Source organism: Mauremys mutica, chromosome 1 (genome assembly GCF_020497125.1).
Source record: "Mauremys mutica isolate MM-2020 ecotype Southern chromosome 1, ASM2049712v1, whole genome shotgun sequence".
In the NCBI taxonomy this organism is placed as follows: Eukaryota; Metazoa; Chordata; order Testudines; family Geoemydidae; genus Mauremys; species Mauremys mutica.
The window spans coordinates 212,378,268-212,402,519 of record NC_059072.1 but is presented as its reverse complement, the minus strand read 5'-3'; the positions used below and the strand labels follow the sequence as shown (position 1 = coordinate 212,402,519).

General features: G+C 45.4%; 1 long non-coding RNA gene across 2 annotated transcripts; it reads left to right on the top strand.

Annotated features, from left to right (window-relative positions):
• The first annotated feature begins 181 nt into the window (after positions 1–181).
• On the top strand, positions 182–24,046 carry LOC123362286. 2 transcript variants are annotated; one of them, XR_006576397.1, is made up of 4 exons: positions 192–241; positions 15,011–15,264; positions 22,847–22,936; positions 23,466–24,046. It is a non-coding gene; the product is annotated as an uncharacterized LOC123362286 (long non-coding RNA). The 2 variants fall into 2 exon arrangements; XR_006576398.1 differs by lacking the exon at positions 15,011–15,264 and having other exon boundaries at positions 182–241.
• Positions 24,047–24,252: the final 206 nt, after the last annotated feature.

The window sequence follows — 24,252 nt, the reverse complement described above, 5'->3', positions numbered from 1 at the left end:
TGGGCATACACAGGATACACGGGTATACACAGGATACACGGGTATACACAGGATTCGTTTTTCTTTCTCCTCTCCCTGCCTGCACATGGCAGGCAGGCCATAAAGTACCCACTATGACATCATAGAAGTGTCATAGGGGACGGGGCCCAAAACCTGTTTGTGTTCGTTTCTGATTGGCACAAGCGAAGTTAACACCATGTAGGGGAGCAGGTGCCTTAAAGTCTGGCTTCGCCCCCAAAAGGTGAGGAAATGCATCTTGGTTTAGAATGCGTTCAACACTGAATGACAAAAGAAGAGGCCAGGGCAATACCGGTATGGGCAAGTTTTACAGGATGCAGACAGGAACTCATCTCAACACTACCTAGAAGGCTTTGCTTTGCCCAAGCCTGTGTCTCCAAGGCTAAAAAGGACTGAGCCTGCTGAGAAGAAGGTGGTACTTTACCACAATGGGCATTGCTGACAGAGTGAAGGCAAGGGTCAAAGCACAAGATGACTTAGATTTAATATGTAGGGTGGGGAGGGGTTAAATCATGAAAGGCCTTAAAGGTGAAGAGACGAAACATGTGCGCAATGGGGAGCCCAAGAAGGGGGTGATGTGATCAGAACAAGAGTTCAGGAAGATCCATGTCATTCTGATTTCATCTGAGTCATTCAGTTAAATTTATTAATGAGTGTACAGCTCTCTGGGTGGTATATACATTGGGCCATGTTCAGCCCCAGTATAAGCAGTTCAACTCACACCAGGCTAGATTCCTGTTTACCCAACTGTTAATCCAGAGTAACCTCCTGAAAGTTATTCTGGGTCTATTCCAATGTAAGGGCCTAATCTTACTAAATGATGAGTTGAAGGTGCCCAGCACCCTGCAGGCAGGGCCGGCTCCAGCTTTTTTTGCCACCTCAAGCGGCGAAGGGGAAAAAAAAAGATAAAGCCGTGATCGGCAGCAGCTCTACTGTGCTGCTTCATTCTTCGGCGGCAATTCAGCGGCTGGCTTTCCCTCTGAGAGGGACTGAAGGACCCCGCTGCTGAATTGCTGCCAAAGACCGGGCCGTGCCCCCCTTTTCCATTGGCCCTCCCAAGCACCTGCTTCTTGCCCTGGTGCCTGGAGCTGGCCCTGCCTGCAGGATCAAGTGTAAATGATCTCAGAACCCAGCTCAATGTGAGTTATGCCAGGGCTGAATTTGCATCTGTAAGTGCTAAATATTATTACTATTTTATCTATTATTGTTTTATGTTGGAGATTTTAGTTGCATGCAATTGCATACATTTGTATTCATTATAATTGACCAAATTACTCGCCCATAGCCTTATTGAACATGCAGCCTTTAAAACCCAGAAGGCATTTTTAGACCAGATTGTAACAATTTTAAACATTATAAATATTTTGTCTCAGAACAACTGACAGAGTCTCTGCTCTGGATGATCAAAAGCCTGGTTTTAGCACTTACATGGCAATGTTTTATATTCTAAAAGAAACCAGCTTCTTTGAGCATTCAAATCAGTGCAGCATCTTTGCTCTCTGCAGTTCTGGTGAGACAGTACCGAATTTTGTTTTTCTTTGCTACTGTGCTGAAAGGGTGTTTGTGCTTGCAAGACTTGTGTGCAGTGATGGATAAAAAACCATCTGCCACCAGTGACTTCCGAGACATGGTATATTTACAAACCTTGTTAGTTGCCATGAATGTGTCATGCCTGGTTGAGGCCCTTACGGACAAAGTAGGACTGTAGGAAGAGTATTCGCCTTTCCTTTCCCCTAAGAAGAAGAGGCCTCATTTTCAAAAGGTAGCACATACATGTGAGAGTCCCAGGGGGTAGGAAGGAGCATCCGGTAATTCACAAAAAGTCAGTCTTAAAAGTGGTAATTATGGCCAGCATGCTATTAAAGTCTTTCCCTATAGTCCAGCAACAGGCTGGAACTTGACAGACACATCAGTTCTGCTTTTTGTTTTTATATAGTGTCTTTTCCTACTCATAACAGGTAATGCTGGGGAGCGTTATTATGTAATTCCTGCACTACTCCAGTGCATCATTAATTCATCACCATATACTTGCGGGAAATAATTATTTATTTTCCCAGAAGACAATACAATGCACAAAACCTTGACTGTTTGATAGAGTCCAATTGTTCCAGAGCCCTGTCACTTGAAAAGGATCTGAGGGGTGATTCTGTGGCATTGCTAATCACAAGGTGTCTGCTGATGACATGAAAAAGTTGCATGGTAGTTTGCAAAGGTGCTTTTATTACTTCTGAAAAGGTGGGTTATTCTTAAATGCCTTTCTTTTAGACTCAATGCAATATTTATAAAGGGATCATATTTCTTTCGTGGTGTTTGGAACAATTTTCTTAATTTTTTTGGACTAACAAAATCAGCTGCTAATGCTCCAAAATTTCCAGCCAAATTTATAGTCTGTGTTTTTACATTATGGTCTAGCCCTGTTCCTCCATTGTTACTCAGTCCTGAGGGCATCACAGAGAAGTAGGTAAGCCTCAGGATCTCTTTATGTGGTAGTTATTTTGGAATGAGTCTGTAGATTATCATTAAAGGTCCATGTAGGCAGTAGCTAAACCTTATGTAATACCTCTTACTCAATCTAAGTTGAACACTGGCTGTAAACATGATAAACATGTATATGTCAGTCGTCAGAAGGCTTGAATCCCTATTCCATGCCAGTGCCTATTTCTGTAACAAGGGCTTTTACTAATCCTAATTCAATTACCTCAGTGATTGACTGAAGAACTAGATGTACTCACAACAAATTGATTATTTTTTTATATAATTTGTTCAAGTTTGGGCCAGTGATATTACAGATGAACTTTTTGAAGTGTAGGCATAGGTGCTAGAACTAGGGGTGCTGGGGGTGACTTGAAGTGGTTTCCATTATATATGAGGTTTACAGTTTGGTTCAATGACTCTCAGCACCCCCACTATACAAATTGTTCCAGCATCCCTAAGTGTAGGATTCTCCAAAGAATATTATACAGTGTGTGTGTGTGTGTGTGTGTGTGTGTGTGTGTGTGTGTGTTGAGCTTCTACATTGAAAACAGGCCATGTCCTCTGGTTGTTTATGGCATATTTGTTTGTTTCTTTAACATCTTTTCCATAAACAGTGCCCTCCCCTATTAAGAAAACATACACTGTTGCCGTATTGTGTAATGTATATAGGATATACTATACACAACACTATAGTGTACTGCTAATAGAGTGTATAAAGCCATCGGTGTGGAATTCTGCTGTATTTTTATATGGGTTCCAAAAGTGCTACAGCAACTTCTTCTCCTACAGTGAACTTTTAGTGTAGATGGCTCAAGCCATCAGCTAGTGGCCCCAGGTCTCCTGTGGGAGCACTTTAGTGATAACTGGCTCATATTCTTTTCCTTGAATCATGGAGCTGCTCTTTGCCGGCTCTCTTGACATGTAAATTCCTCTTGTTTGGCACCCCCAGTGAATGCCAAGGGATGCAACTGAACCACTTTACCATTTACAGCATTTCTTTGACACCGCTACACATGATATGTAACTTCTATGCCCATTTATGTTGCCACCGAATTTGGCCCTTGCTTGCTTTAGTTTCTCATCTTATGCTGGAATGCTTGGGTTTGTAAACACTTCCATGTGCCAGGTGGGAAGCACGATGCCAGACTCTGCTGTGTCATCACGCTAGCTCCATGCGTGACAGAATATGGCACTGTACAACACGTGCAATATGCCAAACTGACTCCTATGCCCTTTGCATTCTAAAGGTGTGGTAGGTCCCCTATAGTATGCCCCTTCTCCCCCTCCCCTCCCCCGGCACCAAAAAAAAGTAAATCCAGAATGATGGGAGTGTATTACAGGCCTGTTCCCATGAGGCACCAAGCACGCTCAATTTTCATTGGCTCCCAGGGACCTCTGAGTACCCCACACCACTGGGCCTTAGAATCGAAATGCTTTACCCAAGAAGTTGTTTTTTAGAGTGTTAGTGAAGTAGGCAAAGGAAGGGGCTTAGCATACATTCAAGTGCAAACTGTTGCCGGTATATGGAATGGCCAGCATGAAGGCATGGACCCTAGAATGGGCAAAGGAGACAAGGGTGTGGTCCAAGCGTTACCATCAGCAGGTGAAAGGCAGAGACATAAGTAGGGATAGAGTTATGGAATGGAACCTTGGCCTTTAGTGCAGTCAAAGAATGGAAGCCAATATACTGACTGAAATAATGGAGAAGCACTTGGAAGCTGCATAAACCAATCTGTAATGCGGCTGATGCAGTCATGCAGCACTCTTTCATAGATACGTTTAGGAAGCAACAGCATTAAATATATGTAAACAAGCTGTCTCAGCACTAAAATTTTGTTACAAACTAATTAAATTCTGTTATCAACTTTAACTGGCAGCTGTGGCTCACAGCCCTTCCATTCCTATTGTTTCATGAGGATAAAAACATGCCTCATACGATTTCCTTCTGAAGATTGATGGAAATCTCTTCCCTATTCCTCTCACCCTCTAATGGGGACGAAAGACACCTTCGATATCAGGGAGGCCAGTCACATTTACATTCATCAATCTTGAGAGTTTTGGATTGCTGAAAGTTTGTTCATTTGCTTTGTGGGCCAAAGAGCAAGAGGGAGCCCCATAAAAATGTTTAATCTAAATGGATCAGGACGTGTATCAATGTCCAAGGTTGGTGTTACCCCTTAGGGATCAGGGATCACTCCACTCCTCCTGGGGAGCAAGAGGGAATATTTCCTTAGCAAGCTGTTGTTTGGTCTTCTGTGCATACCTACTTTTACTAGGGTTGGGTAGACAGCCTATAGAGCAGATGTCTGTACCTGCGCTGAGGCAGCCTTCATTTGAGTCATTCTGTCTTCTGTGAATATACTCCTACTCAGAATTACTGCTTCGACCTATCAGATTATAGACTGATCTTGTCCATTTGGTTTTCCTTACCTTTATTTCTGTAATGGACAACATCAGTCTACAACATCTCTACTTTTTGGTGTGATCTGTGCTGTCATTTGTATAACTTTTATTTTAAGTCACTGTTCCTTCACAGAAATGTCGCTTTCATCTGAACACTCGTTGATTTGTAGTGCAGCGTTCGCTTTCTAGATGACGGATTTTCATTACCAGTCATTCTCAATTGTCTACATGTCATGGCCACCAACCTGGCTGACGCTATGGGGACTGAACCAAAGATCTCCAGAGCGAAAAGCACAAGCTGCTGCAGTGTGAACTAACGCTCCAAGCTGTCTGGCTGGGTTTAGTAACAACGCCTATCCTCTGCAGATCAGACTGGTAACACATTCGCCGCTGGGTTACCCAACGATAACTGGTCATGTGATGGGATTGTAGCAAAAAAAGCTCATCACCAGGAGTGCAGAAACAAAATGCAGCATCTAAAGCAAATAATCTTGACAAATACAATAGGCCAAGGTTTCTTTTACACCAGTGTAAATCTGGGGTGACTGTTGACTGAAGCCAGAATAAATGAGATTGGAATTTGTGCTGCTGCTCTTCAGATCACCTGCTGCGTCCAAATAAACACTGAGTTTAAAATCTAGTCCTGGCTGGTGTTAGACCATAAGAGAGTGTCTCTCTCCAGAGTAATAGGTGTATGAATTAAAAAACAAACCTCACAGGAGCATGTCTGGGTGATTAGGAGGCATTGAATGGGGGGAGAGGGATAGCTCAATGGTTTGAGCATTGGCCTGCTAAACCCAAGGTTGTGAGTTCAATCATTGAGGGGACCATTTAGGGAACTGGGGTAAAGATCTGTCTGGGGATTGGTTCTGCTTCAAGCAGGGGGTTGGACTAGATGACCTCCTGAGGTCCCTTCCAACCCTGATATTCTAATGCTTGGATCAAGCAGGTCCTGCCTTTGACATATTATTTACTGTACATCAGGAAAATAAAATTATGTGCAGTTTTTAAAGCTCCCATTTGCTCCAGCAGAGATGAGCAGGCTCCAGCTCATTATCAGTCGAATGACTGCTGCTTCGTGGATAGCTCTTAACTGGCTCCATTCCCCTTTGCAGACTGCTCAAACCCAGCCACTTGTCAGCCATTGTGGGAGCGTACCTCTGATGGCCTGTGCTTCCACAGCCATTATATTCCCTTTCTGCTGGAGATTTGCTTATTTAGGGCTCAGATGCAATGACATTAAATGTCCCTGCATTGATGAGCGACTGGATTGTTGTTGTTTTTGTGGAATAAACATGTGTGGGAGTAGTGTGCATTAAACATGGCTGAGAGGGTTACTTTCTCTGGGGAGGATGCTGGCCAATAATTCCAAAGAATTCCACTCTCCCTCCCCCTTTGCCTTCTCTGCAAAAACAAAAGCAAGGGAGGGGGGAATAAAAACACAGGGGTGCTTAAATTCCCAGCTAACTGTTATGCTCACTGTGCTGATTCAGACACTGAGCTTCCTCATGCGGCGGGAAGCAGCATGAAGCCAGGTTGTGAAGCCACGCTTTTAATCTTCCTTTCTTCTGCTTCCAGTGCCTGCTGTGCTGGGAGCAGAAAAAGCTGCAATAGAAAATGCTAATCAGCCTAGCGGCACTGAGCTCCAGTCTGCTCTCAGCCCCTCCCCTTCCCTCCTCCTCCTCCTCCTCCTCCCTGCCCTACACAGCTTTCCCTTCCCCTGCCTCATACATAGAGCTGAGCTAAGCCAGCCTTTCTGTAGGCTGTCCCTGGCTCTGTGTGCATTTGTATGCACCCACGTGAGCTTCTTTGGCTGCTCTGTAGCTTTGTTTACTCTCAAATTCCCACTGGTGTTGCTACAAGTCCTGCTGAACCAGTGATAGCACCAGTAGGAGCCCTAGGCTAACGGAGAGCAGGTTTAATTAACACTGTGGTAAAAACACCAGAAGCCAACATAACCTTGTCTACGCACCCAGCTCCCACCGGTGCTAAGACCAAGAATTGCACCAGTGGGAGTATTTTGTAAAACGCCGTACTGCCGACATGGAGTAACAGTTTCAAAAGTACCCAAATGAACGAGGAGCCTAAGTGTCACTGAAAGTCAAGAGGAGTTTGGCTCTGAAATGCCTAAGTTTCTTTTGAATAATGGGGCTTGGGCTCCTCAGTCACACTTGAAAAATTTCCCTGCGGCCTACATTGGTGCACATGTCTGGCTGTGAGATGGCCGCAGTCTTAGCCGACACCAGGAATTGAATGGGGGACCTCCATAGCTGAAAGCCCAGCTTGAGCTAAAGAGGCAGCTTTGCAACTGGGCCTGTGACAGACACATCCTGTGTGGATCAGGTACAGAAAAGGACATGGAACGCACAGCTACCCCGGGGTTATATGTGCCTAGACTTTCAGCCTCTGGGAAGCCTGCCAACGTAAAGCAGTGGCAGCCCAGAATTTGTCTCCTTTCAATTAGTGTATGAATGGAAGAGGGTTACCCCAGTGGCCAGATATCAAAAGGAAATAAATGGTGGGAGGAGGAGAAATCTATCACTTTGTTTCCACAATGTAAACATGTTGGGCCAGATTCTCAGCAGGTGTAAATGGTTATTGGTCAGGCAAAGTCAACATGGCCCTTGCTTTCCATTATGTGTGGTCCACTCGTCTTCCTTCCCCAACAGCCCATACCATTTTGAGTGATCTTGGGCACAGCAGCGCCTTAGTTTTTGTGACTCAACGAAGGACTTATGGGTATTTTATTGGCTCTGCCAACGTCACAGCACTAAGCTGGGCTACCTACAACAGATCTGAAAAAGGTAATTATATTTATTTATAGGTGTGACGGGTTGGGTCACAGAGACTCCCTTGGGATTGTCACCTGACATGCTGAGTTACCTCTGAACCCATTTTTCCTGCCAGCCTGGGACTCCAGAACCCTGCCTTGTTGAGCCGGACATGCTTGCCTGCTGCAACAAAGACCCAAATCTGGTCCACACCCCCAAAGCTGCAGACTTTAACCAAAAACTTCTCAGGAGGTCACCTATCCCCAGCATCCAGACATCCAATTCCCAATGGGATCCAAACCCCAAATAAATCCGTTTTACTCTGTATAAATCTTTTACAGGGTAAACTCATAAATTGTCCACTCTCCATAACACTGATAGAGAGATATGCACAGCTGTTTGCTCCCCCAGGTATTAATCACTTACTCTGGGTTAATTAATAAACAAAAGTGATTTTATTAAGTATGAAAAGTAGGATTTAAGTGGTTTCAAGTAATAACAGACAGAACAAAGTAAGTTACCAAGCAAAATAAAGCAAAGCCACACAAGTTTAAGCCTAATACATTAAGAAACTGTTTACAGGTAAAATCTCAACCTCAGAGATGTTCCAATAAGCGTCTTTCACAGACTAGACTCCTTCCTAATCTGGGCCCAATCCTTTCCCCTGGTACAGTCCTTGATAGTTTCAGCAGGCATCTTAGGTGTAAAGCAGGAGTATTCTTATGACCCCTTTTTCCAGCTCCACCCCCTTTTATAGCTTTGGCACAAGGCGGGAATCCTTTGTCTCTCTGGGTCCCCACCCCCCTTCTAAATGGAAAAGCACCAGGTTTAAGATGGATTCCGTATCATGTGACATGGTCACATGTCACTGTAAGACCTCATTCTTCATTACCCACTTCACTTACGCAGGAAGGCTTGCAGGTAAATAAATCCATTCACAACCAATTGTCCTAGTCAATGGGAGCCATCAAGATTCTAAGCCACCATTAATGACCCACACTTTGCCTAATTACAATAGGACCTCAGAGTTATGCTTCATATTCCTAGTTTCAGATACAAGAATGATACATTCATACAAATAGGATGACCACACTCAGTAGATTATAAGCTTTGTAATGATACCTTTTGAATAAAGCCTATTCCAGTTACCTTATATTCACACCCATAAGCATAAAACATCATGGAGTGCAAGGTCACAATAGGCACTTACAGTGTGTTCTAAACTCAATTCTATTTGATTTGTCTATGTCTGTCTGCTCTACAGAACTGTGATAGAGACTCAGACTAGAGCTCAGTTCAGAGCCATGTTTGAGGTGGATAAGCAAGGTGAAAGGGAATAGGAAAGACAAGTGAGTCACAGTATCCCTGGGTGGGGCAGAAAAGACAGTCGCTGTCCCCTGAGGAGGACCTGACAAGGAGACCCTTTCCTATGAGAGTAGGCAGGGCCATTAGACATGATAAAAAAGGATCAGTTAGCTATCAAATTCAATGTCTTTATGGCATATCTCTGATCTTACCCTGGTTTTACACTAGTGAAACTCCACTGACTTCATTGTTGTTACTCTCGATTTACACTGGTGCAAGTGAGCGTGATCAGCACAAAGGGCCACTTGATTTAGGCCCTGGAAATAGGTCATAAGTGGTTTATTGGTCTTGTGCTGGCTCTCAGCACAGGGCTGAATTTCACTCTTAGTGTTTTAACTCTGTCTGGGCCTTTCTTAGAGCTCTGACGGTTGTATGTTAGCATTGTAAATGGCATTATACCAGTTGGTGAAAAACGAATCAGGCCAAATATGTCCCTTCTGTTTTCCTGGCTGTTTGATACAACAGTCGGCTACAGCCGAGTTGCTTTCTGCTGTTGTTTTCCTCCTTCCCAAAGCTAGACAGAGTTTCTCTCCCTCTTGTTATAGTGAGAACAGTGGTAGTTAGATCTCTCAGGTGGCTACTGCCTGCAACTCTGTCTGTACATGGATTGTTCTTGCACACTTCCCCAGAAATGAATCCATTCTGGCCATCCATCATCACCACAGGCAATCTAATTACAGCCCTGTCTGAAAAGGAGAGGCTCATTTATAATAAAGACTGCATTATGGAAGTGTAATACCTTGAACTACGTTTTACATTATTTTAAAAAAAGGAAATTAATTAATTGTCTTGTGCATAGAAAAAACTCCTGAGGTTGCCACGGCTGCACCTCTCAATGCATTCCCTCCCCCCGGAGTGCCTGCTGTGCGAGAGTGAAATGCTAAAATTATTACGGCATGGAAACAGTCTCAAAGGCTGTTGTTTGTTTTCAACAACAGAGGAATAGCTCAGAATGCAGCCTGCCCCTCTGCCCTGTGGGACTGTTCCTAATTGCATACAGCGTGCTGTAAAAAAGCATTCAGAATGCACTGGCCGGCAAGCGGAATTAAACATGAGGAAAAGAACACATGTACAGCACACCCCCAGCTTTAAGGGAGCCAACCTGTCGTAAGAATGCACCTCTCTGGGAGCACAAAAGTTTATACTGGAATAATAGGGCAAATCTCTTCAGAACGGCCATACTGGGTCAGACCAAAGATCCATCTAGCCCAGTATCCTGTTCTCTGACAGTGGCCAATGCCATGTGCCCCAGAGGGAATGAACAGAACAGGTAATCATCAAGTGATCCATCCCCTGTTGCCCATTCCCAGCTTCTGGCAAACAGAGGCTAGGGACACCATCTCTGTCCACCCTGGCTAATAGCCATTGAGGGACCTATCCTCCATGAGTTTATCTAATTCATTTTTGAACTCTGTTATAGTCTTGGCCTTCACAACATCCTCTGGCAAGGAGTTCCACAGGTTGATGCTTATTGGCATATGCCCAACAAAATGACAAGGGATTGGGGCCAGATCCTTGGCTGATGGAAACTGACAAAGCTCCACTGAAATCAGCTGATTTTCACCAGCTGAAAAACTGCCCGATTGTATCCAGCCTGATTCTTCCACAGTTCCTCATACTGATGCCCGCTGACTTGAGCGAGCAGGCCTGTTAATGGGGCTATTCAGATATGAATAAGAGTTGCCCAACTGGAGGTGTTATCGCTATTCAAAATGAATCAACACTAGAACCATTTATCCAAGTTGAACCAACAGCTACAGAGAGGTGGTCTTAACACATGATTCTGTTGATGTGTTCAGGGGGGTGCTGGGTAGTCATTTATCTCCCTTTTGTCATCCTCTTTGGTACAGGGAGGTCAGGCAATTGAAAGGGACTAAGGCCCCAGTCTTCCAACGAGGCCTGCATGGGTGGATCTTTGCACCCACAGAGAGTCCAACTGAAGTGCAGATGGATCCCTTTGTAGGACTGGGGCCTAAATTTGGATGTGACAAAAATGGGAGTAATAAACAACTGAAAGACTGGGAATGGGAGAGTAGAAGGATCGTAGTGATAAGATCACATGCCAGCTAATGCATGTATATGCCTCAATACCACTATTTTTGTTTGACTTCTTAATGGCACTTACTGCATATGACTTTTATTACAGGCTCTCGAGTGTAACTTTGCAATGTTCACCATGGTGTTTTGCATGTTTTTACGCACATTTTTGCAACTGGTGCTGGGTTTTGTGAATGGTCCTATATGTATTCTTGCCATATTGATGCTGGTTTACTGTGTAGCTCTTGTATGAATTTTGCAATGTTAATACTGAGATTTGCATGTTTGTTTCTATGTGTTTTGATTCCCTTGGTAGTCTTTAATGCAGGGCAAGATTCATTTAAAAGGGAAAAGGAAATTATTATTTCAATAAGAGAGTCCCGCATGAGCAGGAGAAATTGGAAAATGTAAATTTAGAAAATGTAAATCACTCCAATTTGGGAACAGATCCTCTGCTGGTATAAACTCATGCATGGAGCTGATTTACACCAGCTCTGGCCCCTTATTCCTGTTGGTCACAATTTCAAAGCCGACATTAGAATAACTCCTGGTTTTGTGTTTTACAAAAGTAAAAGCTGACAGTGAGGTTTTGCAAATTCAAATGCCCTTTTGATTTATAATTCACAACCCTGTCAGTCAGGATACATCAGTACTTTAAAGGTTGCACCCTTTTGGCTTCATTCTGATCTCCTGTATTCTGGTGTGAATCTAGAGTAACTCCAGTTAAATCAAGATAGTTGGACTGGTATAAAAATCGGTCTAAGCAAGTGGAGAATTAGGGCTTGTGGACATGGCGAGTCAGTGCACAGCAAGCCAGAGTGTGAATCCACAGTGCACTAGCGTGCTGCATACCGTGTGGGGCCTACTACTGTGCACGAAAGTTCTGCAGTGTGCTGTGACTGACTCCCACTTCAAACAGCAGTAGATCAAAGCACATCAAGGAACTTTTAATGTGCTGCAGTAGGGTCAAAACAACCAGTTAGCGTGCTGTAAAGTCCCACCATGGCTTGCTGTGCACTATGACCCCTCAGGCCATTTGTTTCTTAGGATAAGAAAATTATCCTTGACAGAACTTGACTCCCCTTGCTTCTTCCCCTAAAATTAAATCTGAGAGTTTTGACAGTTTGACCGTTTTTATTTGATTGATTTGGTATTTTTGAGTGAAAACATGCAACCAAACAAAAATAACTGTTTTGTTCATGCTCATATAATAGAAAATGGAATAATTTAAAACGATGAAATGCTGCTGTAATGGGTAATACAGCCCATAGCTGTTTGCCATGCAAAATGAATGAGTACACCAGCAAAAAGAAAAGTGCTATGCAAAAAATGTACAAACCTGAGTTGACATTTATATACATCAAATGGCTCCAAAAGTGCTTCTGATTTACAAAGTAGACTGATCAAATGCTGCACTAGTTTACTCCCTATGTGTAATTTTGTGGGATGTACATTAGTGTAGAATTTGGCACTGTGTATGTGTGCGTGTGTGTGTGTAGACATAGAGAGAGCTGACTTTGTCAACTTAGATTTAAGGTTATGCAAATACATTTCCTACCAACAAAATCATGGCACATCAGGGAAACTTCCAGTTAAAGCAACACTGACATTCAGGCTTTTCTTGGTTCACAAGCCTTCTCAGCCTAATAGGTCCTCATCTTGTCACATACCAACCAACCCAAGAATCAGCCCACACATGGGGCCTGCCAGTGTCACCAGCCCTTGCGATTTCATCACAAGGCTCACGGTACTGGTTATTTTTCTTAAAGCCCAGCTCCTGGATTCATGGGATTACGTGCTAGTCTCAACATTAATTAAAAATGGTTGCTGGAAAAAAGCTTGAAAACGTGTCCTGAGTGCACCCTGAAGGCTCAAAAACCAGAAGATAAAGTCCCCCAAATATATTAGTTTTTACAAAATCTCAGGATTTTTAAGTGAATTCCATTATTTTGGCGGCTCTGGCTCATGATTTTTTATCACAGGGGACTAGCAATACTGGGCTGCAGCCTGGGACATTGGCCTGGTGGCTGGTGCACCAGGTGCCAGGATCTGCTAGGCGCTGCAGGAGTGCCTGCTGCAGGGCAGCCCCTTTGTTTCACAGTGCAGGCTCTGGGCTTGTGAGCCATAGTAGGATGGTTGGGGATGGAGAAGGCAGGGAAGTGCTGAGCTGCTCCTGAGCCTTCTCACCTGAGCCACCTGCAGCCTCCCCTTTCTGGGCTTCACCCCTCACCAGCTCCAGCACTTTTCTTCTCTGCTGGGAAGCGCCTAGTGGAGACACATTCTCTGTTGGCTTCCCTGGCAAAGCTCAAACCAGTCATGGTGAATTACCACCTTTAGGGGGATTTTTGTTTCAGACCCTGTAAAAACAACCCCTGTGTTGACATTGTTCTGAAGATCGACAAAGGTGTTACGTGTAGGAACCTTCCCACTTCCAGGGCTGCCAGGAAGCATGAGCCTGGTCATTGCAACTCAGAGGGATTTTCAATTGTTTGAAAAACAAAAACGGTTGAGGAATTTGGTGAAAGGTTTTGGAATAGTTCAGCTTTGGCAGGCCCTCATTTGCATATATGAATTTCCAGGAAATTAAACCCTGCTTTAAAAATTGAGAGCCAAGGCAACCTTAACTATGGAGTCCTGAGTGCACCTGCATAATGTATATGAATCATTTAGTCCATCACTGGGCTGACATGCGCCAAATGTTTAAAAGCACACAGCAATGCTACATGTTTTTGGACAGGAAGTGAAAGAATACCATGTTCCACGGCTGGAAGGATCTAGGAAAACCAAATGCATTTACTTAAAATGGAATTTGGCTGGGGCACCCCAGAGCCTTATGAAAACTGCCAGGAGTCTTCAATCACCAGAAATAGCCAGAACCCTGCTAATCCATCTATCCATCTTGTCTTCTTTCTTCTGTGAAGCACCTATGCATATTTTGGATACTGTTTAAAATTATTAGTAATAACAATAACACCAATGAAAGAAATCTAAAAGGGATCAGGAATTGACCACTTTTAGGAAATCTGTTATGAATAATGTTAGGCTCCTGCTTCTAATGCACCACATCCTTGGACTCGGAGCTACAATTAGAGAAAGAACAAAAGAAATGCCAGCAATTAAGATATTTCTTACAAATTATTTTTGGCCTCTGATCCCTGTGTGCAAGCCAACCCAGCAAAGAAATGGAGTGGGATTTACTGCAGATGTAAAACTGAGAGGCACAGATGAGCAGCAGGTTTCTTTGCTACCAGAATCCCCCTCAAGTTTCTTTCTCCTCTCATCCCCATCCCAACCACCCTTTTGGATGGGGCTGCTGCCTGGCTGGAAGAGAACCAAAATATTCGTTCAGAGCAGCAAAAGTCAGTTAAAAAAATTCCCCAGTGAGCGTCACACTGTTGTTAATCAGACTGAGAGCTGATTAGCAAAATAAAAAAAATTGAGATAAATGCTTTGCATAATTTGGCAGAATGCTCTGTGTGCGTGTGCGTGAGTGCATGCGCGTGCCTCTGGGCTCTTTCATCAGCCTAGTGAATTTAATCCATCATAGCTAGAGAAGCACTTTTGCATTCCTGTTATTGATGCAGGTCGGCAGTTGTCTTGCACGGGACTGACAGGCTGGAGGGTGGGGGGGAATGGGAGGAAGAATCCTGCTCCCAGAGTGTAGCATTTTGAGCAAGACTTGGAGGCAGGCTTGTTGAAACGCAGGGCACTGTATTTTGCCTCGCTGCCTGACTTGGAAATTGCAATAGCATTACCTTTTTACAGCAGGAGAGAGGGGAAAGGGCGGGGGGAGCTGTGGCACCTCAGAGCCTGGGAACGGCTTACTGTTAGACGTGCCAGATTTTTGGATAGCCAGGGCTATTAAAAAATAAGCCCAGCCCCCCCAATATTGTCTGCTCCATTCATTGAATCTAAAAGACAAAACTGTGACATTTCTGCAGGGCAAACAGGCTGCCAGTTTCTCCGGTGGTGTAAATCATAGTTGATGGAGTCACACTGATTTACACCTGGCTTCTTCTCAATGGAGGAAATCCCTGCTGCTCGCAGATTTCCCACATGTACCTATGCACTGCCTAAGGCCACCTCTGCTTTCATTTACTCTTGCTGTGTCATCCTGAGTTTGATGTACTAAGACGAGGCCGGGGAAGGATGAGCCAGAGAAGTGGAGCACCAACCCTTGCGTGTCTTTCTCCAGGTAACAGGGGGAGTTATTTTCTTTCTTCACTGCACCCCCCATGCACTGTCCTCCCGCTGCCTCCTCCTCTCCTCACTGTTTCCAGTGTGAATGGTTTGTTGGGAGCATGAAGTCCAGGTTGGCTGCTCCATTCAGATCCAGACTCATTTCGCTGCTGCCACTGCCAGACAGAGAAAAGGCTATCGCCCCGCTTTGCCTGGCTCCAAATTAACTTGTTGCATTCCCAACAAATGCAGAAGGTCAGATTCAGCCTCTGTGTAAGTGGGTGCTTCTCCACTGACTTCAGCGGAGTTGGACGCATCGTGGGAGTTGAATTTTACTCATATCTTTGATTCTTTATTTTCTTCAGGAAGGGGAGGGCCTTTGAAACTCCAATAATGTCCTTACGAGTAGATCTGTCTGGAGAACGGAATATTCAGTTTGGCTGCAGGTCTGGGAGGAAAAAAACCAGCCAGTCCAAGGAGCAAGAGATTGGAAAGCATGATCATATGAGAAGAAGCTTGATCTAGATCTTAAAGCAGGGGAAGTCTGATTGCCATGTAAGGCTCTGCCACTGATTCTGCCATTGAGCTTGGGCAAGTCATTTAACTTCCATTTTGCCTCTCTTTTCTTATTGGTAAAACGGGGTTGATAATATGCACAAGGCTGGATTAAAGAATTTTGGGGCCCTGTGCACTATGATAATTGAGGGCCCTCCACTATCCCTGGCCATAGGGGCTGGGAGGGCAGGTCCTGCCCCCAGAGTGGGAGGCTGTTGGAAAGTGAGCCTGCCTGCAGTGGCTTGTCTCACAAGGCTGGCCCGGTTCCCAGCTTCAGCCTGTTGGCTCTTGCCACATCATTCAGGTGACCCCTCACCCTGCCTCCTTCTTGGTCCTGTGTTGGTTGTTTGTGTTTGTGTGTTTGGTGTTTCCCCCAGTGGTCAGGGCCCCCCCTGACATCAGGGTCCTGTTCAACTGCACTGAGTGCACAGTGGTTACTCCTGGCCTGAATATGCACCTGTCCCACAAGGGTATTGGGAGGCCTCATTAATTACTGTCTGTAAAATATCTGGAGATCACTGCAAACCCTGGCATAACTCCTGCCTTCGCAGCATGTGCCAGGCTGGAGGGGCCCACGAGTTCATGGGCCCTGCAAGAACCAGGACTCAGGAGAAGGTCCAGGAACAGCCCCTCCTCTGCACTGACTGGGAGTTCCCACAGCTGGACTGATGCCACAGATGCAGCAAAGCACAGGAAGGTGCCTTCAAAAATTGCCAGCTCATTGCCTGTGCCTGTCCCTTCCCTCAGCTCTCATGGTGACCCCGGGACCAGCACATCTACCCAGAACAGCAGCAGAGAGTGGTGACTTCTTTCCAAGGTCTCTGCCAAACACAGAACCACCAATGAATGTAGGACAGGGACTGGGGTAGGGAGAGGCAGGGAGACACAAGGGTAAGGAAGAAAGAGGGAGCATAGTTTGGGTGGCTGAGGGAAAGGGGAATACTTCAAAGCTGTCTGTGTGTGTGTGTGTGTTGATGAGCTCACTTTGATTGGCGTTTAAGGTTCCATCCAAATCTTGTCACACCCCGAACCTGACATCGTTATAGGGGGGATAAAGTTTTTTATGCCCAGTGCAAAGTAACACCTTGATAGAAATGATGAAAGTAAAATATTAGGTGCCCTAAAATGTACTGAAGGACCGGGTCCTCAGTTGGTGTAAGTCATCATTTACAATGTAAATCATAATGGTCCCTTCTGACTTTAATGTCTATTAAAATTGGCATAACTGCACTGAGTTCAGGGGGGCTGCTGCGATTTATGCCAGCTGGGGATTTGGCCCGATGTAGGCACATTCTGTTACACACAAATTAGAATTCTCTCTGGCACAGCAGCTCAGCATCCAGACGGGCTCCGCTGGCTGAAATGTTCTGAGCCTGCACTGGGTTCTTCTAATTCTCACGAAGCCCAGAGAACAACAGGGCCTTTTGTTTTGGCTGTTCTCTTAGTTTTCCTCAGATGCAGGGGCGGCTCTAACCATTTCGCCGCCCCAAGCACAGCAGCACGCCGCGGGGGATGCTCTGCCGGTCGCCGGTCCCACAGCTCTGGTGGACCTCCCGCAGACGTGCCTGCAGATGCTCCACCGGAGCTGCGGGACCAGCGGACCCTCCGCAGGCACGCCTGCGAGAGGTCCACCGGAGCCACCTGCCGCCCTCCTGGCGACTGGCAGAGCGTCCCCCGTGGCATGCCGCCCCAAGCACGCGCTTGGTGTGCTGGGGCCTGGAGCCACCCCTGCTCAGATATTACATCTTTGCATTTGCTTTGCTTCTGCGCTGTGTTTATGGCACCACTATTGCACAACATGTTGCCACATGGCATGAAACTGGGGGAGTGGCTGTGCTTTAGCCAAGAAAAGCCTTTGGTGGGCTTGGATAAGGTAACTTGTCCTGTCAGATGTGGTTTAAAAAATGCTATCGGAAAATGCCTCTGTGCACCTTGCGTTTTTGTGCACAGCACGGTCTGAGGCTGTCAAAGTCTGGATCCTAGGCACAGCAAGAATGCACAGCAAGCCTGGAATCTGCCGATTAACACAAACGGAGTCTTACTGCGTGAGATGAAGGGATCTTTCTTTCTGGCTGGGGTGCTAGTGGCCGCTGCTGAGAAATTAGAAGCAGGGTGAACAAATCAGTTTCATAGTATAGGAAAAAGTTGGAAGAGGTATCCCAGAACAAGGACTTTTGTAGCCCATAAAGAGATTCAAGGTTGCTCAGATTTCTTTTCAGGTAGAACAGCAAATCACCATAAAGTCTCCAGAGTTTGATTCAAAGTCATTGGTTTCACACAGCTTTTACTGAGGCCTTTGCTGATAAGCAGAAGCTGTGGAGGCTACATTGATACTTGTCTTATGTCCTGTTTTCTGGTGCTTGGAGCTTTCTGAAAAATTACAGTATTATTCTTTCATGTTTGGCCTCAGCTCAAAAGTAAAATGTGATTTTTGAGCAAAATTCATTCATTCTATATTTTTGAGTTGCAGCATGGGAGAGAGGGAAAAACAAACATTTTCTGCTGTAAAAAGGTGTTTAGATTTTCAAGCAAACAATTCAAAATTGTCTGAACTTTCCAAGTCAGGAATTATCAATGGTCTTGTTCGCACCACGTACCATAAGAAATAAATAATAAAGTAATATAAAATTAGAAGCCACTGAGCAATTGATTTTTGCACAAGCTCAGTACAAAATTTCCACTAAGTTTAGAGTTAGGATGGTATAACTCACAATAAATAAATATATATATATATGAGACTATGAAATAACATACATATATAGGGACAAATTCTGCTCTTGATTAAAACAACTAACTCCACACTGAAAAGTGGGGAAGTTAAGGTTATTGTCCACGTGCTTTTACAACTTCAAAATTTCATGAAACACAAACTTTGGAGGATTCAGGATGTCAAAGTTAGACTCAGGACTCACAGTTTGTCAGAGCACTCTGTTTTATTAGCACAGCGCTCTGCTAATAACACCCAGATAATGTGAGCACCATGCAAGACACAAACTATCTTAGTTATACAGATAAAAGGGCGGGAACTTAACAAGATAACAAAGGAAGCAGAATCTGACAAGTTTACCTGGGCTAGACATGCATAGTTAATTTCCTTACTAACTTCTCCCAATCTCCGGTTAATGTTTCACCATTAGCTTAAGTGAGCTCATTGGTTATGCCTTAATGTTCCTTTTCCTGACACCTGTATTTCAACATTTATTTCTGCTTAAAGGTACATACAACATTTCTTTAATCCATTCTTATTTTTACAATATAATTCATTCTACTTTCACAAGGATTTTGGAGGGTTGTTTTTTGAGGGGTTCTTGGGGGAGAGGGGAATTGTTTTGTTTGCTTGCGCATCAACTGGTAAAATTCACTTCCAATATGAAATGTTGTGTCCTGAGATATTTTTGTGGATGGGCCTTGGCAGCCACCTTTAGCAATTTTGACTTGTGGGTATGGGAAGGTCTACACTGCAGCCAGGAGTGGGATTTGCAGCTTGTGAAGACATACCAGTGCTAGCTGTACTCTAACCAGCTTGCTAAGACTGGAAGTGAGGATTTGGTGGTGTGGGCTTCAGCACTCGCTGCACAAGTGAGTACGTACCCAGCAGGGTATGTACAGTCTGTGCTGAAGACCACACCACGGCATCCTCATCTCTATTTTTAGCAAGCTAGCTGGAGTACAGCTAGCCTGGGTATATCTACACAAGCTGCCATTCCCACTTCCAGCTCTGATAGATGAGCTAAAAGAGCAGAATGCTCAGTGCAAAAATATGCAGCTTCCTCCCCTACCTTTCCCTATGTGCTGCTCCTTTTAGTAGAGCAGTAAAAAAATGTGCTACATAGACCCCGCCCCTGAGCTGCTCTGTCCTGTACCAGCATGGTAGCTCAGGGACCCTGTGCTGGTTTGCACCACGACTCTTTCCCCACATAACAAAGGACACATTTTTGCCCTAAAGTTTCATATACAAATAAGTCTGCTGGTGTGCCTTATATGGGATCATCTTGAGAGGAAAGCCAGTCCGTTTAGTTTAGCTGTCTTTCACTGATTGCAGCTTCTACTGCAGCCACCCAGGCTGGCTAAATGTCAAGTTTCTGTGAGCTAGGAGTGGTTCCCAAAGGTCTTCGTCCCACTCACTTCTGACCTGTGCTGGCTTGCTGCTGCGGGAGCAAAGCTCCAGTTGTGGTTCACAAGCCTTTTATGGGAAGCATTTCCACTGTAGCTGTTTACAGTGGGGTGGCCTGTGTCTCACTTGCTCCTCCTCCTTTGATGCCGTCCATACTAGAGCTGGTTGAAAAATCTCCAGTAGAATCATTTTCCATCAGAAAATGCTGATTCGATGGATTCAAAACACTCAGCAGGAACATGGCCATTGCATCTGTAAGTGCGGGAATGGTCTCGCTATTGTGGGGAACTTTCCTGGCTTCTGCACTACCCTGGTGAAATGGGCTAGCGAAAAGATCTGAGTCCTCACTCCCACTTCCTTTACCCAGAGGCCTCCCTGCCCTCGAGGACTCCCCTTCCTTGTAACCCCAACAAGGCTGGGCACAGGATTCCTGGGGGGCTCGACCCCAACCTTGCTGTGGTCACTTAAGGCAGGGTCTAGGTGTCCCTACTCTAGGGTGCTCTCTCTGCACTGGATGCTTTCCTGACTCACTGATCATTACATACAGTTCAAAGCAAATACAATTTATTAAACAGCAATCAATTAAAAAAATAAGGAAAAAATGGGAAAGGCTAAAGGAAAACACATAACCGCGCTCCGTGGCACAGGGACATCACAACCAGCGCCTCTGCAATGTAAGGGCAGTTCACAGTCTGTTCATCACACATCCCAGGCCTCCTGCCCAGGCCCGGGCTGTGATGCAGAGATCTTGCGGATTGGACACTAGCTCTGGTGGTGGCCACGTGCTCAATCCCCCACCCCGCTGAGTCCTTACTCCCTCATTAGCCTGCCTGCCCTGTCAATCAGGCTGACCTAGAGCATTGGCCTTTCCCCATTGTTCCTCGGGACTGTCAGTCTCAGGGTCCTGATTTCTCATCGACCCTTCCCATTCCTCTTGGTACTGGGAGCTAGCCAACCAAAAAAACCCCCACTGAGTTTTAGTAAGGGGCCAACAGTCTCCTTACACATCCACTCTTTTGACAGAAACCAGGCAGGCAGGCTTTGCAGCTGGTTTGCCAGCTGACTGGATCCCCAACTCCCCAGCTGCTCACTGGGTGGATGGGCTGGCTGCCTGGCTGCTTATCTCCCCAGGCACAGCATACCAGCTCCCCTGCTGCCTGACTGGTGCGCAGGCTGATCATCTCCCCAGCTGCCCATCTCCCCAGCTGCCTGGCTGGCAGATGCCAAGACAGGAAATTGTGGAATGTTAATGTCTCGTTCGGCACTGGAACAAAATGAAACATTGTGAGCCCGAAACGTCCCATGAAATGAAAATTCTCTGTTCCATCCAGTTCTATTCAATACTTTGCCTCATACAGGGGCTGATATGGGCCTGTGTTTCAGGCTAAAATCTACTCTTTTACTAATTCCTTACTCATCCTTCAAAAATTCCTCATTCTGCTGTAACGTTTGTCATAAAGAGGCTGGTCCTGCAAGATGCCGATGCCCTAACTCAGAAAAGCTATAAGCACTTACTTCTATTGCTAACTAGGAATGGATTACTGAATCAGGTGCTGAGAGCATCTACCTAGGTGCTGTGTGTCTCCTGTAGGGACGGGGGTAGGGCATCCTCAGTCCCTAGTCCTTGTATCCCCCCATCTGTTGTCTCTTGTCTTATACTTAGATTGTAAACTCTCTGGGGCAGGGACTGTCTTTTGTTTTGTTTGTACCGTGCCCAGCACAGTGGGGTTTTGTTCCCTGACTGGGACTCCTAGGTGCTACAGTAACACAAATAATATTAATAATAATATTGACTTCAATGGGAGTTGAGGGTACCCAGCTCTATCCAGTCAGTGCTCCGCATCTCACAGGATCAGGCCCACTGCGAAGGTAGGCAGGTCTATTCGGTATCGTTACAGATGCTGGCATAGAGGAGTTTTAAACAGGAAGCCAATGTGAATTTGTTTAATCCGTGTGACATTTTACTTCTCCTTGTAATAAGCCACTTCTGCTTTTATCAAGTACACCCTAGTGAAACCTCCCCCCTGCAAACTTCCGTGTCTTCTTTTTCAGTCAGACAGCTGTGCTACTGCCCCACGTGCAGGGCACATATTCCGAGGTTAGTGTTTAAACATGGATGTCCCAGCCCCACATTAGGATATTCAGATCAGCACAGAGGCACCTGGATCAGGCATTTTACAGGCCTCCGTGCTGATTGGAGCATCCAGATGTGGGGTTTAGATGTTCTCTTTAGACACAACTTTTAAAAGCTGGGTCCTGTGGCTCCAAACTTTTCCCTCTGGAAGATGAGTGAGTATGGGGACTTGTAAGCCGGTGGGCAGATTCACCGGGGGGGCAGTCCAAACAAAGCCCAAATGCTCATGTTCACACACCCCAGGGGCCCTTTCCCAGCTACTGTAGAGAGACCCACACTAGTTGTGCTTCCCCATGCCTGGTTTTCTCCTTTCTGCTGCCCCTGCCTATGAGGCAGGAATCCTTATATCTGGCTTCTTGTAGGTTGCATGTTTGCTCCTAGTCAGGAGCCCTGCGAGTACAGCACCCTGGTTTAAGGATCCCAAGGCCTGTAGCAGGTGCATGCGCCCCAAGACGCTGTGTTTGCTGACAGGATTCAAACTCCAGTGTTCAGGGGCTTCATAATAGAAGAACTTTTGACACTAGATTATGGTTCAAATCCAGTCCTGGTAGGTCGTGACCAAATGGATTACCCACTGCCCCCAGTGTTATGGCCTATATTACAAGGAGAAAAGGAAATGGCAGGAAATGTTGGCTAAATCTGTGCAATGTTTGCAGTGGAGTAGGGTTAATATTATTTTCTAGTCTGTTTGGTATTTCACAGAATTGCCATAGGCATAGGGAGTTTTTTAAAGAAGCTGTTTCCTTTGTGAGACCGTAGTACACCATACAGCAGATGAATGTTTTGTGTCTGCAGCAGAGAAAGAGAAGTGGAATGAAACCCTGGCTTCCTACTGCCTCATCTGAGCTACTGAGACTTTATAAAGAGTGCAAGATTCTCTGTCAGGTTGGTTGTGCTGTGGAGGTGTCCCTTACTCATCCCCTAGGCAGAGGAAGTGTCCAGCTGCTTGTGTTGCAAGCTCCAGTCTAGCAATGACCAGTCCAAAGAGTGGCTTCCAAGTCTGCAGCTGCATAAGGCCCCGCAGGACATGGGCTTCCAACACACCACAGAGCAGTTGCAATACTAGTATGTTTCCTACTCATGCTCCAGTTCTTCAGAGTGTGGGGTAGCAGCAGCTTCATGCTCACAGAAGGATCTGTGGAAGGATCTTCCACACACCCCCTTTACCCTCCAATGGGATTGCACCCTCCACTCATGACAATCATTCATGCACACAACGAGGGGGAGGTGATGGGGAGGAAGCCACACACTGAACCTGAGACCTCATAGCTCTATTGAATGGCCTTCCAGAGAGCCCTGTGTGATGGGCAGGGATGTAGGTACGTCAGGGGCTCGTGGACAGTTGCAGAGTCTGTGGTTTTTTCAGAGCTTTTCCTCAGCCTTGTAACTCTTTTTTTTTTTTTTAAACTATCAGTTGTGAAGTGCTGCCCACTGATGGGAGAGATGTCACCTTGCACCGCTGCATGCAGGGTGGAGAGAGCTCCTGCTGCTGTCTGTCCCCCACCACCTTGCACAGAGGTGATGATTCCACCACTTGGCGAGAAACTCAGCAGTATCCACTCCAGGCTGCCTCTGAGGGTGCCCCCATGCCACAAAGCTGATTCCAGGAGAAAGAAGAGCCACAGTGTTTTAAACTCAGAGGTATGAGGCAGAGAAGATCTTCATCCTCTCTTCGGCCACACCACTGGCCCTTGTCTCCCTCCTCAGTATTTAGGAGTGCCTCCTCCCTCCCCCTGGGAGACATCACCCCTCACTCAGCTTAAATCTGCCTCTGGACACTGGTTTGTAAAACATGCTACATTTTCAGTGCCCTGTAACTCCTCTCCCCATCTCTGCATTGTACTGAGGCCATGGCACAATTTCCTCCAGTGTGAGCATTATGTTTCTTAGTTTTATGATTAATATTGAATCTGTAAATTGGATTCCTTGCTGTCTCCTCTCCTCCTGCAATAACCTAGAACATTAGGTTTACATTCCTCTGGCCAACAAGTGCAGAACTGATTACTGTGCAAAACCTTGAGAAAGCAGAGCAGGATGGGATCCTTCAAGCAGAAAAGTGTGTTATAATATGAAGCTATTATTACACAATCTGGGTTTTAATTAACTACTTTCCTGTTTTGCTTACTACTTGCTGACTTAGCACCTATTTTGTTTTTAGATGAATGTGATAAGAGCAGATAATATTATTTATCACGATAAAT